This window comes from Cyprinodon variegatus, unplaced genomic scaffold (genome assembly GCF_000732505.1).
Source record: "Cyprinodon variegatus isolate N-32 unplaced genomic scaffold, C_variegatus-1.0 Scaffold383, whole genome shotgun sequence".
Lineage (NCBI taxonomy): Eukaryota > Metazoa > Chordata > Actinopteri > Cyprinodontiformes > Cyprinodontidae > Cyprinodon > Cyprinodon variegatus.
The window spans coordinates 266,257-283,920 of NW_015150836.1; the positions used below are offsets into that span (position 1 = coordinate 266,257).

At 38.2% G+C, this 17,664-nt stretch overlaps 1 protein-coding gene across 1 annotated transcript in view; it reads right to left on the reverse strand.

The window, feature by feature from the left end:
• LOC107092498 (sodium/calcium exchanger 2-like) overlaps positions 1 to 17,664 on the reverse strand; it is a 209,638-nt gene that overhangs the window by 79,718 nt on the left and 112,256 nt on the right. Inside the window, exon 3 of the mRNA XM_015387001.1 lies at positions 8,083 to 8,145. The gene's annotated coding sequence lies outside the window, so the exon portion shown is untranslated. The remainder of the gene's footprint in view (positions 1 to 8,082; positions 8,146 to 17,664) is intronic.

The following is a 17,664-nucleotide window of genomic DNA, read 5'->3' on the forward strand; positions in this document are numbered from 1 at the left end:
CAGATATTAGGTTAATAGGTTTTTGTTATTTAAACAACAAAGCATTTTCTATACGCCTGTAGTTGGTGTTTATTTAATGTCAATAATATCTCACTATATCTTTTTAAATATTTTTATACAAAAACACAGTGAGCCATCAGTGAACTTCCCCAGTGACACCTATCTCCAGGCTTAGCCAGTTTCATGGGGGAAACCTGTACAATAAGTGTGATAAAAAAAGATTTGATTAAAGACAACTGTGATGGAAAATGGGCATATTTCTTTGTTAAAAGTCCACAGTTAACTAAAACTGAAAAAATATGAGATCTATGGGACAACATACAAGGAATATGTGACCATGTGTTAGCTGGGAAATTGAATTAAACAACAATAATATGGTAAAGTATTGTGTTGCTAGATTGCAGATATACCGTGACCTGGACTCCTGTTTGCACTACCTTTATGCAGTGAAGAGAATAACTGCAAAAAGCATTTACAATCACGGTCATTTACAGAAAACACGCTTTTTTTGTTTTTTGGAGAAATTATGTTAAATATGACTGATATCCTACTGAAGGGAGGTACTTTTTCCATGTGTTTCATTGCATCTAATGTGAAAAACTCACCAAAACAAGGTTTTTGCCAGACGGACAGGAGCTCAGCAGGTAGGAATAACTCTGTGTCACAAAAATAACCTTTAAAAATATATTTGCTGTTAAATATAGAATCTTAAATAAGTATTATAAAAACAGGAAATGAGTTACAAAGGCCAGTGGGATTTTCACTCAGGGTGATCCAAACGTCCGCCCTAACCCCTAAATCCCTCAATCACTACATAGAGCAGGGACTACATAGTGGACTTTATAGTGAACTCAGTTAACTGACTGTTCGGACAGATTATCACTACTTTTCGCTCCTCGTTTGACATGTGACTCCCTGTGCCTTCCCGCACAGTACATACGCCACCTTTGTTATTTACCGCCGCTACAACAAAACCTACGATGCTTTGCGAGGAGAGCTTTTGTAGAGCAATCTGGGATATATCTGCTTGTCTGGTGAACATGAATGATCATTACCTTTTAAGGTGCATTGTGGGAAATTTCGAATCCACTACTTTTTCACCCACTAGACATTTGGACACTCATCTAAAATGGCGGAACCCCTATATAGGCCCATATATATCCATTAGATTGGAAGTCTTTTTCTTTTTCCTGTTCTTCTTCTGCTGTGGTGCACTGCGTTTAGTTCACATCCTCTCTTCCAGGTTGTGCTTAGTATAGGAATGCATGGACCTTGATAAAATGGGCCAAGACCAACTGGGTAGCATTGACAGGTTAGCATCAACCAACACATGGTGTCTAAGAACCATGCTTCAGCTGGGAAATTGATCAAGACAACCCAGAACATCTCTACACAACTTTAGGCCATTTATAAAAAATGCAAGATTCTCATGTTTATTTTCAATAAAATTCTGATCGAGGACAAAATAAAAGTTTTCTAAAAGTAGAAGAAGCTGAAATAAAGGCTAACAATTCATCCAGAAGCACAGAGGGAGCCTGAACAGCACAGCCATGGAAACTTTTTCCATTTCGCCTTAAACCAGACCTCTGTTCACAAATGAGAGAAAAGCAAACAGTTACATTATTGATTGATGTACTCGCAAAACTTTAGCCTTTAAATGGATTCTGTCAGCATACTGTTTGTTTTTTGTTGGGCTTACATGCAGCCTGAAAGGCATTTTAATTGGCACCTTCACACAAGTCTAATATTAAACATCTGCTTTCTACAAAATTCTTTCATTTCCTTTGGCTTTCTTTAATCTCCTTTGTGGTTAAAACACAGATTTCTGAATTAATAAAAAGCTAGAATCTACAGGGCAGTATGTCAGACACAACACATATTAAAGTGCCCTTAATTATAACATTTATGCAAAAGGAAACTTGCTGTAGATTTCAACAATACAATCCTCTGCATTGACTGGTAATTAGTAAGTAGAAAGGAAAGTGAATTTATTGAACTGTAAACTAATAGTTGGCTGCTCTAAAGGACATGATGGCAACAAATAAAAAAAATCTATTTGAACTTTAAGCCAGTTGTGGCATATCTTTATTCTGAGTGCTCAACATTTGTTTTCCTTTTCTTTCCACAAACAAGCCACAACTCAATCATTGGGAGTGGAGGCCTAGTGGTTAGGGCATAGGCAGTGGCAGTCTGTGGGAGTGAGGCTTGGACTCAGAACCTCGGGATTCCAAGCCCCACTCCCACAGACTGCCACTCTGGGTCCCTATGCAAAAACAACCCTTAACCCCTACCCTGCCCCCCGGTAGCTGCACAATGACAGCCCACTGCTTCCCAAGGGGATGGGTTAAATGCAGAGAATTCATTTTGTTGCTCTGCACTTGTGACAGTTTAATGACAATAAATGAAAAAAAATCATGTTTGCCCACGTTCGCTGGTAAAGAGGGATTTCTGCATCTCCACCATCAGTTTCAGCCAAGTCCTGAAAGAGCAAATCTTACTTAAGCCGGGCGTACACAGTACAATTTTTTTCAGACATTGCACACAGCTGCAGCTCACACTGTACGATGAAGGTGGCTACTACTAGGACTATAATATACATAGTCCTCTGTGCAAAATAATGCAAAATAAATAAAATGCCTTGCCTTATCTTTGGTAGTTTGACTGGGTTAAATTGCAACCCCCCTTAACGAAGTGTTTTCCTCAATCACCTAGCATCCATGCATGGTCTCATTATACCAGGGGATCTCACATTGGTTATATACGATTGTCTCAATGACACATAAATGTACAAGAAAAAAAAAACTTTAGCTGTCTTTTTATTACTGCCTTATCATGCCATGTCATCTAATATCTCACATTTTTAAAGCCTCTGCATGTCATCCAACACTGTTAGTCATTTTTTTTTTTCAGGAATGGATCATAATAGTATTTAGGGAGATACGCCAACGTAGCTACAAGTTTTCCTGGGTGTGTGGTGCGGAAATTTCAGGCAGGGCGGCAGTAGAACAAAAAGGTTTTGATGCTAAAATGGGTCAAGCATTCATATCAAAAAGCAGCAGCTCACTCATTTCAAGTGGGCAATGGTTCTTGCACCCTACGTGTGATGGCGCTTCCTAGAACTCAGCATATATTCGCTGTAATTTGGAGGTGTATGAATCCTTATTGAAAATTACACAGGCAATCCTAGGTAAGGTTGAAATAATTTTGTGACCTTGTTTGTTTTTATCTATGGTTTTATACAATCATTATGTCTCGCTGCTTATTTCTCAGGATTTTGTCTTAGTTTTGATTCCATATTTACTGTGAACAGCATCCCCCTTTGGTACAGCGCTTTAAGTGTTTGTTTTTAAGCATCAAACGTAGCTATAACTCCTTAAGAAAGGGCGTCCTGTGTTGAAACTCTGCCAAGTCAATGTGCCAGCAGCTGAAAGGAGTCAGTTTACCGAGTCAAAGGCGATATGTGTCCTGAAATATCTAAAAATATATGAACAAAAGATTTAGATATAAATTTACCCTTGATAAATTCTTAAATAGTTTATTTTTTTAGGCTTTAAATACTTTTGAATGACTCCCTCATTAAAAATGTGTTATATAACCTCTGCCTTTTCTTCTTCTTCTTTTACCTCCTGCAGCTAAAATAACGCAGATGTTATATACCACAAAGAATGCATCATCCTAGTTTTGCATCCTCTATCAGACTTTGAAATGCACTCTGGAAAGATTCCCACAGAGCCCAGCCAGCGTCGACGGCTTAAAAAAACCCCAGAGCTGTTGGAAATCCGTGTTCAAACTTCACCAAACTGTGCGCTCAGTTTTGCAATCTATGCTCACTGATTCCTCAACTGGTTTCAGTTTCTGCAGTCCTTGTGCAGTTTGATAAACTGAACTGTAATCTCTACCTGCAGATTACTCAGTGACATCTTTAATTTTTTATCTCAAAGTAACATAGATAAAGTCATAGTACAAGCTGTGATTTTTTTCATAGCAGTTTCTCTGTCTATATATGACAACAGATTGAATTTATAGCAGGTATGGGCTATATATCTTAGATCTCAACAAATGTCATTGATCTGAGCACACAGATGTAATGCACGACTATCTGACCCAAGATTCAACCAGGACAGGTCAGTGACTAGCTTTATTGAAGAAAAACCAGGGGAAGCATTTAATGTGCAGGACACGCTGCTGGTGCTTGGACAGGAACCCCTGGAGGAAGGCTTACAGACAGGCAATCTTGGAAAAACTGGGTAAAGTCAAGAGACAGATCTGATCAAGTTTCCATACAGGCAAAAAGAGGCAAAACAGGGACAGGAAGGCACGGTAACAGAAAGCAGATCAGGTTGGACAACAGACAGGCAGACAGGACTGCAAAAAGAATGGCTGGAAGGTTTTCACAGGTGGGTTCCAGACGATCTGGCACTGCTAGCTGATCTGAATGGGGCTTATAAGCAGGTGGAAACAGGTGAAGCCAGTTTAGAGTTGATTGCAGGTGAGGTGAAGCTGAGCAGGAGTGCGGAGTGAACAAATAGGCCAGCCCCAGTGCAACCATTATTACCGTACAAGAAATTACAAAATCCAGAGCATAGTTTAAAACTGGCTTAAATCTCACTGTTTATACGTCAAAAGAGACACATTGTTCAACTTCCTGTCAGTGCACCCGGTGCATTCCAATTCATTGAGTATATTTCAGATTTAACATTATCTGTTAGTGGTATTATAGGATATCTTTAACCAGCAACAATGCATAGAACCCCATGGAGAAATGTTTACATTTGTATTTCACAGATGGTTCCCCCATTTGCCCTCCCAAAGATTTTAACAATCAGAACTTATTAAAATAGAACTAAAACAGGTTCACACTTGATCGGTTTTACCAGTCCTAAGAAAAACATAAAACTCAAACTTGAAGAGTTTTGAATTGCTCTGTTTTTCATAAGTTTTCAGGCTCCGACTTGATGAAGTCAAAAATGATGAAGAGGGAAAGGAGACATAAATGGGAAAAAGTTCAAACACATGAGCCCACACCCTCAAACACACACTGCATCCTTTCAGAACATCTGTCTGAGTCACATCTGGCAGATTCGGGTTCATTCAACGTTGACACTAACACGTTTTCTTCCACACAACACATTCTGATAAAGTCTGCTTGCTTAATGGTGAAGGCTAAATGCTGCTTTATGCTCCAGCAGAGCCAGAGTTGGTCCTGTCTACCTTCTAGCTGCATATAAACCTCTTCAGTAAGTTTTATAGTGTCCAAACAATCCTTACTGATGTCAGATACAGGAGGAGATCATCAATGATAAGATGTTAGAACTCTGTGTTTGAGAAAACCTGCATGGAATTGTTTTTATAGAGGAAGTCGATCGTTGGGGGTCTATGGAGACAGAGCTTGGAACATTTTCCAATGGAATACCAGAACACAGTTTATACCATTGAGAAGATCTGAAGTAACACAAAATAGAATAAAAGCTTGAGTAAACCAAGCACATATGCTGCAATCATTCATTAATGTCACTCTCTGCACTTTTGGCCAATGGCAAAACCCACCAGAGCAAAAACCCCAAACCAAATGACCCCAAAAGAGCTGCTAATTCATCACAACATGACCGAACCTCTGCAGAATACAACTAATGAGCCAATTCCATCACTCTTACCCAGAATACTTTGCTTTAGACCTTCGGGGCTCCTCAGTTACCACTTAATTATCTCATTACTTAAATTTCTCTAATTTCCTCAGCATTAGGAGAATAGTTATAGATTTTTTAGTGCAAAACACGAATAGAAGTGGAAAAAAAAAGTTAAGAAAAGTTCAGATTTAGATTGTTGGTAAGGTCAGACTGCAACTTCTAGTCAGAATGATAACATGGAGCTATCTATCCCTACCTTTATCCTTCTCATTGCAAAGCCAAACTATCTCCAAACATTAGCTTTCTGCATGGGGAACATACATTTATGTGATGTAATGAAAGACTTTTAAAAAATACACAATTAGAATAAATCATAAAGGGGATTCAGATTTATTTCTATTTGTCATGCATCTCTGAGGTTTATTACTAATTGTAGAGCCTTGACACACCATTGTGAGCTGTACTCCTGTGTGGGATGACCTTGTTTTTCCATCCGGAGGCTGAAACCCTGGTACATTTTTATCTAGAAGGTCGTGCTCGGTCTGCTGCACTCCCACATCTGTAATTTGATCACACAGAGAAGTGTTGACTCTTATTCTTTGTGTTTAAATTATAATGTATTGCTCTCTTTTCCATTTGCCTGCTCAGAGCTGGGGAAAAAAAAAAAAAAAAAACTTTTGTTCACTCTGCTCCATCTCCACAGAAAAAAACTTAAAAGACTGAAAACTGACTGATTTTATTACACTGAACACTTTTAAGTTCAGACTAAGAGCAACAGAGAAAACCTCCTTAAACTGTAATTGTTTATAAATGTATGTTAATTGTAATGTACAGTAAGTTTTGGTGCCATTCTTGGCCAGGGCTTTCCTTAAAAGGAGGATCTTAGTCTCAATGGGGAAATCCTGGTTAAATAACAAATAAAAATGATATAAATATTCCAAAATATTAAACAGGAAAAAAAGCAGCTTCTAAAGAGATCAAAAGGTACATGCTCGTTAAAAAAGTCTACTTGACAATAATGTAATTGTGGATATTCTTCCATCTTTTCCTTTGTGTTAGTATTTATTTATATAAAGGTCTTCACACAATACATTATAATTTCATTTTATTTTTGTGGTGTTTTTTTTTGGCATTAGGTTGTTTAGGGTGATAAGGGTGCACACATTTAGTAAACACCTTTTGTTTATTTGAATTAACTACTTTTCTTTGCTGAGTTTGAAGGACTGGCTGAGCGGAGAGGACTGGTTGAAAGGCAAACCAGGAAGTGGGACGTACCATCAGGCTGCTGGAAGCAGGGGACTGGATGTTAGAGTCTGCTTCTCTCTCTCCACTTATGGCATAACTGTTAAAACATTTTTTGGTGTTATGTTGTTTTCTTTTGATAGTTGTGTTGTAGTCATAAGGTGTTAGTTGAATTAGTTATTTATGTTTATGCATTGTTTGTCTTTGTCTCATCTCCCACCCCTCCTTGTTGTGGTAGGCTAGCCTTTGTGTATAAATTCCCCTGTGTTCATTGGGGGAGGTCAGTTTTTTTTGGTTTGTTATCCTGAGTTAGGGATGCCTTAGTTGATTTCCTTTGGGCACATTTTGGTATATTTTTTTTTAGATTTGATGTAAGTCTTTCTGTGAAGATTTTTTTGGAAATAAATAGAACATACTTTTTAATATGCCTTTGTCTTTGTGCCTTACTGGACGGACCACCACAGTAATGAAAAGATATAAACTAATGAAAAAGTAGATGAGCCCCCACTGGTTTTCATACATCCATCCATTTTCTGTCTCACCTATCACAAGCAGGGGTGCTGTGAGGGGTGCTGCTGCCTATCTCTAGTTGTCTATGGGCGAGAGGCGGGGTCCACCCTGGACAGGTCACCAGTCCATCGCAGGGCAACACAAAGATAAAACAGGACAAACAACCATTCATACACACTCAGACCTAAGGAGAATTTAAAGAAGCCAATTAACCTAACAGTCATGTTTCTGGACTGTGGGAGGAAGCCAGAGTACCCGGAGAGAAGCCACGCATGCTCAGGGAGAACATGCAAATGTCAAGCAGAAAGACCGTGAGCCAGGAATCGAATCCAGAACCTTCTTTCTGCAACGCAGCAGTGCTACCCACTTCTCCATTCCTCCATTCAGCCACCCCACAGGTTTTAATTGAACTTACTTTAACTGATATTTAAAGTACTTCTAGGGATGTTTTTACTCTTGTTTTTTATTATAAAATAATTTAAGGATGACTTTCATGAATATCTTTAGATTCAAATGGAAACTATCAGCATTTCCATTAACATGTATCCTAATCAGTTGATTTGAAGAATTTCGATGACATGTCGCTCTGTTCTTATATGTTCAGCCCTCTGAGGGTCAGACCTCAGGTGGATCTGATTCATCATCATCAATGCTGAACTCTTTAATAGCTCCGACATCCTGGAGGTAAATAGAGCAAACTCACCAGCAGCCTCAGGTGCTCGGTCTTTAACTCTCGATCCTCATAGAGCTCCTACTCATCGACAGCCTGCAGAAAGAGAAACGTAAAGGCAGCCTTTAATTCTGATGTTGTTTCCAGGGTGATTCCACTTGAGAAATGAAAACCAAAAAGCATTCAAAGTGAGGCACGCCACAGTGGTCGGCATATTCAGCAGGAGTTCAAGGACATGGCTGCGTTGACTGGAGCCAAAGGGGGAGGCGGGGTGCTGGAAGGGATATGGGTCAATGATCAGCTCCAATTTGTTTATAAGTCAGTTAATTAGATGCGCCATCGTCCGCTGAGAGGGATCATGGATAAAAACCACAAACATTACAAACACACAGATGTGCCTCAGGAAAAAAACAGTGTGGAGTAATTTGCAGCTGAGAGTCCAATGGTAACAGATGGTGGGCTGCAGAGAAGCAGGAGGAGAGAGGAGCCGTAACACTGAGGCTGACTTAATCTGCAGATTAACCCAGGATCCACAGACATGTTTCAATCTTCATGCTTATTCTCTGATCATCATCCAGAAGATATTTTTATGGGGTTTGGTTATTCCTCTTTTCCTTTTTGGTTATTTATTTCTTATGTTTTGTTTTTTATTTCCTTTTTCTGTATGTTGGTTACCTCTGATCATCTTTAGCTTCATTTTGTTGGATCTTTTGTGACCTCCATATTTGTTTTTAGTCAACTTCCCTTAGTTTTTCTCCTCAGGTTCTTTCCCAATTATTTATATTCTCTTGTTTTTTAATTCACATAGAGGTGCATCCAGAACAATATGAATATTTAAAAAGATTGGATGTTTTTACCTTCTCATTTCTGAAAGATAAACATCATATATTGTATATATTCATAACACATACAGTGAAATGCTTCAGGTTTTAATTTGTGCTGATTATTTGATGACCATGACTTATAATGAATAAAAAAAAAACAACAACAGTGACATCCCAATCAGCTGATTAACTTAAAAACACTGCATATGGTTCCTGAGAATTTCTCCCAGTCGGGTTTAGTGACTGACATCATGGGGAAGACTGCTGACTGGACAGACGTCCAGGAGACAGTCTGACTTCCTTCACAAGGAGTGGAAGCTGGAATAGATCATTGCTAAAGAAGCTGGTGGTTCATAACTAAGAATAACTGTAGAACATTAAGTACAAGGAGAACTGTTGTAGGAAAATAAATGTATCTGCAACAGAGTTAAGCAGGGCATACTGTACACTGGAAGATTTTTTGTACTTTTCGGGCCGACTTTCCAGTCGTGCAACAATTTTTCTGTCGGGCCGACTTTCAGCCTGATCGTGCATCGTGTAGTGTACAGGGGGTAACGAGGGGCGATCAGCAACTCATGACCACCTCCCGATATATGTGAACGCAGCAGGCAATTCTAAATTTATAAGATATATATATATTTCAGTCATCATTCTATTATTGTGCTATTGCTATTGTGCTCAGCATTGCAAAATAAATGTAGAAATTTGTCTCCTCATTAATCTTCTATGTCTGTTTAAAAGGCAGTAGGGTCCACTTGCAGATTATGTGATGCAAAATAAAGTTTTTCCATTACAGTTTATGTTTTAATTTATATAATATGTGATTTAAACAATATTTTTTGCCACCCAAACGAAGTGTAAAAACTTTTTATTGAAAAACTTGTTTTTATTGCAGTGTTCTCATTTAGCGTATTTATTTTCATAATTACAATTTGATTGTTAATGGAAACGTAACCATAGTCAACATAAAAAAAATAACTGTATAATGTTTGTGATAAGCACACGGGCCAGACCAGAACCTCCTAGAGAATCTATGGAGTATTGTCAGAATAATGACTATAATTTAAGTAACCTGGGCCTCCATTGGACCTCAGCAGAACCACAGCCTGATCTCAATGCTGCGCTGCACTGAAGCAGGAATTAATTCAACAGGAGCCCAAACAGAGTACTGTTCATAAAAATAAATATACCTTTTAAATTAAAATATTAGCATTTTTAAAGATGCTCATTTGGGTTTGTATTATCTGGAAGACACTGTATTTCACTGTATTTCATTAAATCCACACACTCCCTCTAATCAGAGAGTTCCAGAGCGCCTTAATGAGGGAGTAAGAGGAGGCTGAGTGCAGATTCACTAGCAGCATTTTCCCATTTGATCTGATCCAGCTATGTATATTAATTTGGCAGAAAAATGCTACAAGACAGATCACAAAAATGTTCTGCCATGGGGCCAAAGAGATCTGTATCTTTTTATGAGGTGGAGGAGTTTAAAAAATGCTCTTGATACCCTTTCAGCAGAGATAAAAACAATTGCGAAAGACAATTATGATAAACACAGAAAAAGATTAAGAAATTAGTTCCAGGGTGCAATCTGGAACAGAATTCCTGAAAGAACAAGATGCAGGCAGGCTTAGATCATATGCCAGGGTGACGGCCAAAACGCCGAGGGTGGAGCTGAGGACACTGACACCGAAAGCCAGTCACTGCAGCAACAAGGATATGAGTTTGGACAGTAAAGGAATCACTGCTGTCAACAATGATGTCCAAGCCTGCCACATACTGTCCGGTAAAAATAAAAACATGCTGCAGACAATTGTCCTTCATTTTACAACCAGGAGAAAACCTAAAGGCACGGACATGTAAATCAATGAACATCTAAGAACAATGCAGACATTGCTATTAAAATGTGTGCGTTGAAAAAACTTAAACAGATAGAAGAAATTTGCACATCAAACTGTTTGATTAACATAAAACTGTATAGATCAACACCAGAGGAAGCAAAGGTACACGTCATGCATGACTATTTCCTCCTGAGCAATGAAAATCTGTTTTTGTTGGTTCTTGGTGCAGTATATGCTTTGCACGGACTGCTGCATTAGCCCAGGGTGGCCTGGAAATGTTTGGTCCGTAGATGCAAAAAGTAAAACAAAATGCTGACTCATCATTTTGCAAGAAAATTGTTTTATAAATTCTGCATGAGCGAAAAGCTGAGGTATTAAACGATGAGCAGAATAACTGAAGGACTTCAACTTTATGATGTTATCAACAACAGAGATACATGTTGTTTGCCTACCAGTTTACATGCAAAACATTCAAAATATAGCTGCACTAATACAAGGTTTAAGCCTTCTTGGAAACAATCCCAAAAGCTTTGCTCTTCTAACCTTTGAAGGTTATTTGATCCTTTTCAGCCTCAATGCTGGAGCTCAGTCTAATGAAACACATTCTAGATCTCTCTGGAGGCTGGGTTTGCAATTATGAGCATCACAATTTAGCCTCAATTTACTTTTCAGAGAATCTGTCGAGGAATATTGATTTCCAGTCATGTGGTTTGGCTTCGTAATTGTTGATAATATTAGCAGAAGTAAAAGAAAGCATCTTTTACTCATGACAAAGTGCTTTGCTGCCCTCAGGGGCATCTGGTAATGTGTTCAATGAGAGCTAAACCTTTGTGACAGACTCTAATCAACATTAGATTTCCTTTCTAACCTCCTCATTCGTCTCTCTTCTGATGTAAAGGTCTCAGCTAAAGGTTGACAGCAGCACATTATTTACAGAGACATTCGTCAACTAAAAAGATGAAGCTGAACTCTGGAAACTCTAATGACTGTGGACTTTCACACTTTTATTACTCTAGTGGGCAACATAAAGCACTTCTCATTACCGTTACTACAATGACCTCAGTCTCCTCTTTATCTTCACAAAACACATCTCCACATCTTCCACACTTGGAAAATGTGCTAATTTTAAAGTTTTTGTTATATGAACTATGGCAAATGGAATATAAAGCATCAGTTAATAGAATGGAATAGAATAACCAATAACCCTTATTGCCTCACAGTTGGAGCAAGTAGGAGAAAATTTACTAAAAAAAAGAAAATTACTTAATGTAAATCTAAAAGATTTGCATAAAAACCGCAACAAACTATTTACAAGTAAATAGAAACTATTGCACATTCAGGAAAGAAATTGAATGTAAATTCAGCTTGTTGGGAGCAGTGGGAGCTATATCAGCTACTGGGAGGAAGGATCTGCAATAATTCTTTTGCACATAGGAAGTGACAGTATATCATGGAGGAGCTCTCCATGCATGGAGCTGTTGCATGCATAGTTTCTGCAATAAATGTTATTTTTGCTATGTAGGACATGATGTGGGAGCACTGCTCAATATTACATCTTATTCTATCAGATAACTTAAAAGGAGATGCTTACATTTTGTTTTGTAAAAATAGTGCAATAAAATGTAGGGCCTAATCTTTCAAAGACAAAGATGCAATGATAGACGATGGAGAAAAGGTCTGTCTGCATCTGTACATATTTGGGCAGTATATTATCCGGGAAAAAGATGTCTGGACTGGACAGATTTAAAAGACACAAACACTAATAAACCACAACAAAAAAACACCATGAAGGAGCTTAATTATTGTGGCAATCTGTAATGAAGTGAAATGTCCATTTAATTATATTAAATAAAAAATATATTTGTTTCAAACTGAGTTTGTGTTTTAAACCATTAACTTCACTTTACCTAGAATTAAAAATCCCCTCACATGGAAACAAACAACCAAAGCAATTAGTTGCCAAATAAAAATGTACTTCAAGTAAAAAGTAATAGAGGCAAATCACCACGTTATCACTGACCTGAACCTGATGTCATGGGCTGACTTTTAAAAAAATGCTGCAACACCATGAGTAAGGTTGTTATTATAATTATACTAAATGTTTCAGAAGAGAAATGTGAATAAAGAAGCAATGTGGTTTTCTCAGATGTTGAAAGGAGACAATTTTATAAACTCACAGACGAATCAGGTCCTTAGGCTTGTTAACAATCAATAATGGGATAAGGTCTCTCTGGCTCATTGCTGCATAATGAGCTTTAAATCCTGTCTCTGTGGTCAATAAATCAGGTTGGACCAAAGGGAAATATCAGATCAAACCAAAGCATTCTATTTCTACTATTATTTTGAATTTGTTAATCATATTTACTTTGTGGAAAATTGCATATTTTTACTTAATTCAAATGAAAAAGATTAGAATTAGAGCTGAAAGAGAGAAATGAATAAATGTATCTACTGTACAACAACAAGTTAAGAGTATTATTTATTGTTGGCTCAAAGTAAAAAAACATTTTCATTGTGCCTCAGGAGCTGATGGAGGCAAATCCAACTGGTTAAAGGTTAATCTCGCCATAAATCAGACTGCAGCTTCTTGTTCCTTTTTTTTTTTCTTTTTTTGTTTGTTTATAGCACTTTAGGACAAAGTACCTTATAAATGATGTTAATCGCTACTATCGATTTTAATTTTTTTTTTTACATTTCTTATGATAATGACTTCTTACTCTATTGAAGATTCTCATCTTTCTACTACAGCCACTCTCAAACAATCAGGAGCCTTTGTAATTTACTCATTTATAGAGAGTGGAACTGAACTGGTTTGCACCTTTTATCTTTCAGGATTACCTACAACACAGCTTTTTTTTTTTTACACTTTAACATTTATTTTGTCAGGACTCCATCCAGTCTGTGTGTTTGTCTTTTTGTGTTGTTCTCCCTTCCACCAGCAGGAGGCGCCTGGTCCGGGTCCGCCTCCTCACACACCTGCTGATGGTTTCCTCGTTAGCGGGGTGCTCTTGAGCTGCTGATTGCCACTACCTCGACGCCAGAGTGTTTGCCAGTTTTTGGTACTCTAGCCAAGCTGAGTTTTCGCTGAGTAAGACTGAGCTCTTGTCTACCTGAGTTTTAACTTTGTTTTTTGTCTTTGCCTCTCGGCAGGAAGTCATCCTGCAAACTGGACCTTTTCGGACCTTCGCTCCCTGGAGGAATGAACTGAGCCTTAAACTGAGCCGGGGATTCAAACAGGAGGTTTGGATCCAATCTCTTTGAAATTACTCTCTGAGCAAGGGAATCATCTACACTACGCCCCGTTTAAGTACAACAGGAAATCTGAGTGGCAATCAGCATCTCCTTTCTCCTACACCGTCCGTGTTCTGGGTAAACCCTGTTCCGCCCTCCTCCGAACCAGACAAACTCAGGAAAACAATACACAGATTGGAGTCAAATATCCTTCACTTCTCTGGAAACGTGAGTCAACAACCAGATCCTCTTCTTCAAATCAACGAATGAAATTTCCCACTGAGCCTGAATTAATAGTCTGTCTTCCCCTCACCTACCAGTTCCGGCTGAGCAAAGTTCTGAGCAACACAGCACCGTGCTTAATATCTTCAATAAAACCTGTTAAAGTTGTCATCTGTGTCTCTCTGAATTGGTTTCACTGCAAGTAGGTCTGAGCTTTACATTAAATCATGACATATTTTTTGGTTTCTTAAAAGATCAGAGCCAAAGAAGCGAGCAGCTGGGAATTTAGATCAATCTACCTAGGTCAGCAAAGGCAGCTGGCAATTGCTTGCATCTAAGCCTTTCTGGTGCCACAACCAAGGCAGCATATATTAACAGAAAAAAACAAAACAAAACAAAAAGACCCATTGATAAGACCAATTAGATTAATTTCTCTGCAGCTGTTTAACTTTCAAAACTGATGCATTTTTTTCCATTTTTTAATTTGCCATCTGACTGATCAGAGGTAACTGGTTATTCCCGTTAAAAAAGAAAAATACTGCTACACTGTGACAATGATGCGACGCATCATTTGAGTAATGATCTTAATTATATATCAAATAAAAGAAGGAAAAAGCACAAAAAAACAAATAATAACGATTAAAATAAGGAAAACTTTTGTCATATAAAAATCCCCATTTATCCTGCAGCCTCTTCCTACGTGTAAATAAATAAAAGTCAAACAGCCGAAGAAAACTGCAGATGGAGATAAAATTGCATCATATTAACTGGATTCACCCTATAAATTGCAAAGAGTTCACATTTGGTGTGTTTGAAGCGACAGGTTGGAATAATAAAGCTCTGAAAGCTATAAAGTCTCAGTTTGCACACACAGGAGAGCTCTTGAGTGAATTTATTCGACAAGCGCCGAGTTGCAGGGTGAAGTGAAAATGCCAAACATGTTCCTCTCTGCTGCAGAGAGGATGTGAACCCCCAACTTTGATGATTCTTTTTTATCTATTTCATCAACTCAGTGTGACCCTGATTTGACCTACAGGTGGAAAAGGCAGCGAGGATCCACTTCTGTTGACATCGAGTGATGACAATAACACAGAGCGTGGAACTGCAGCAGCTGCATTTAATTTAAATACGCCTCCACAGCAGACACATTTATCCACATGAGAAACACATCGGTTTGTGAGAAGAACACTCAGCCGACACTCCTTGTGTTATTAAAGCTGGAAAGAATAGGTGAAGATCGCAGCTACAGATGGACTGATAGGTTTTAAAATGCATTCACAGTGAAAATACTTTCTGCTATTTTGGTGAATGACTTTATGGAGTCCAAGGCAATTTTAAATGTATGGCACAGTTCAGTACAAGGACAAAGTGCTTTACATGAATTAGACAGTAAAATAGAAAAAAAAAAAAATAAGAGCTGAGTAAATGCAAATGAAAATCAAAACAGAATAAAAGCAAGTAGTAAAAATAATAAAACAGTTTGATCACAACCTTAAACTAATGATATCTCAGTTAACAGTTTAACTTTAACAGTCAAAGGCAGCTCTAAGCAAATGGGTTTTTAGCTGTAACTTCAAAGAACTCCGGCTTTCAGCACTTTTCCAGTCTTCTGGAGTTTGTTCCAGATCAGTGCAGCATAGGAACTAAATGCTGCTTCTTCATGTTGGGTTCTAGTTCTGGGTGAACAGAGTAGGCTGGAACCAAAATACCCGAGTGGTCTGGGATGTTGATACCCTGAAAACAAATATGTTACTTATTGAGGTGCTGATCCATTCAGTGATTTATAGAGTAACATAAGGATTTTAAAGTCTATTCTGTGAGCTACAAAGATCTAGTGGAAGGACTTCAGAACCGGGATAATGTGCTCTACTTTCTTAATCCTAGTGAGAACGCAGGCAGCAGCATTTTGGATCAGCTGCAGCTGCCTGATAGACACTGCAGTGATACATTCTACCAAAGATAAATGCATGAATGAGTTTTTAGATCCTGCTTGGACAGTAGTCCTTTATTCCGGGAGATGTTTTTTCAGGTGATAAAAGGCTGAATTAGTAACTGCCTTTATGTGCCTCTGAAGGTTCAGCTCTGAGTCCATCATGGCACCAAGATTTCAGCCATAATCAGTGGTTTCTGGCTGTAGTAGCTAAAGCTGTGAGCTATCTCTGGATCTCTCCTCTTTTAGTCTGAAAATTATTACCTCAGTTTTGTTGGAGAAAATTATGCCTCATCCACCTAGTGATCTGTTCTAAGCATCTAGCCAGTGCTCTGATGAGTTCATAGTCACCTGGTGACACTGTGATGTAAAGCTGGGTATCATCTGCATAGTTATGGTAACTGATCTGGTTGTTTTCTCTAATTTTGAGCCAAGAGAATCTTGTAGATGTTGAATAGGAGGGGCTCCAGAATGGAGCTTGAGATTTTTCTGATCTCTGATTTAAAGTTCGCAATTCATAGAAGTCCCTATCCTTCAGGTAGGATTTAAACCAGTCCAGCGCTGTACCAGAAAGGCAGACGCAGATAAAGTGATCAACAGTATCAAACGATGCACTGAGATCTTATAATACCAGCACTATGGTTCTTCCACCGTCTGAATTTATACAGATGTCATTGAACACCTTAATCAGGGCAGACTCTGTACTGTGGTTGGCATGGAAACCTGACTGGAAGAAATCACTGCAGTCGGTAATTTTTAAGGAAAAAATATTGTTAAGAAAATAAAAAGATTTAACTGTTTTTGACTGATAACTGATAACAAAACTTTTTCAATAATCTTATTGATGAAGGGGAGGTTTGAGATGGGCCTGTAGATCTGAGGGACCAATTTGTCCAAGTTTCTGTTTTTCAACAATGGTTTAAAATTGCTGTTTTTAACACTCAGGGTGAAAACACCGGACTGTTACGATTTGAATCAACTCTGACTCTAAAACAGAAAAAAAAAACCTTCTAAACCTGAGGGTAAAATATTTAGAGAGCAGGAAGAGGAGAATAACTGCTCAACAGTTACCTAAAAATACTGTGCAGTTTATTTGGTAAAATTTTGGCATTTTAACAGAGTCTATTCTAACTGGAGACAGTACTGGTACTGGGGTTGGCATTAATGTGCAGACTGATTTCCTTATACCTTGTGTTTTCTCAGTTTTCATCAGCCATCGGCCAGAGATAGGAGGGTTTGATAACCTGTCAACTGTGGCAAATATGTCACAAGCATTGCTAATGTTTTTGTTAATAATCTGAGAAAAGAAGAATTATCTAATTATCTTGATATCTTAATTGTAAAATTAGACCTGTGTTTCTCCTTATATGTCATAGTGAACCTGGATTCCATTATTTCGTCACCTTCGTTCGGCTTTTCAGCACTCCTTTTTTTTCATTTCTCACTGATGGAGCATTTCTTCATGTAGATGTCATCTTCCCAAAGACAACTGAACCAGCTGATCTGATGAGTAATGGGATTAAGTGGAAGCAGAATGATGAACCTGGGCAGAGATGGCAAAAGTACT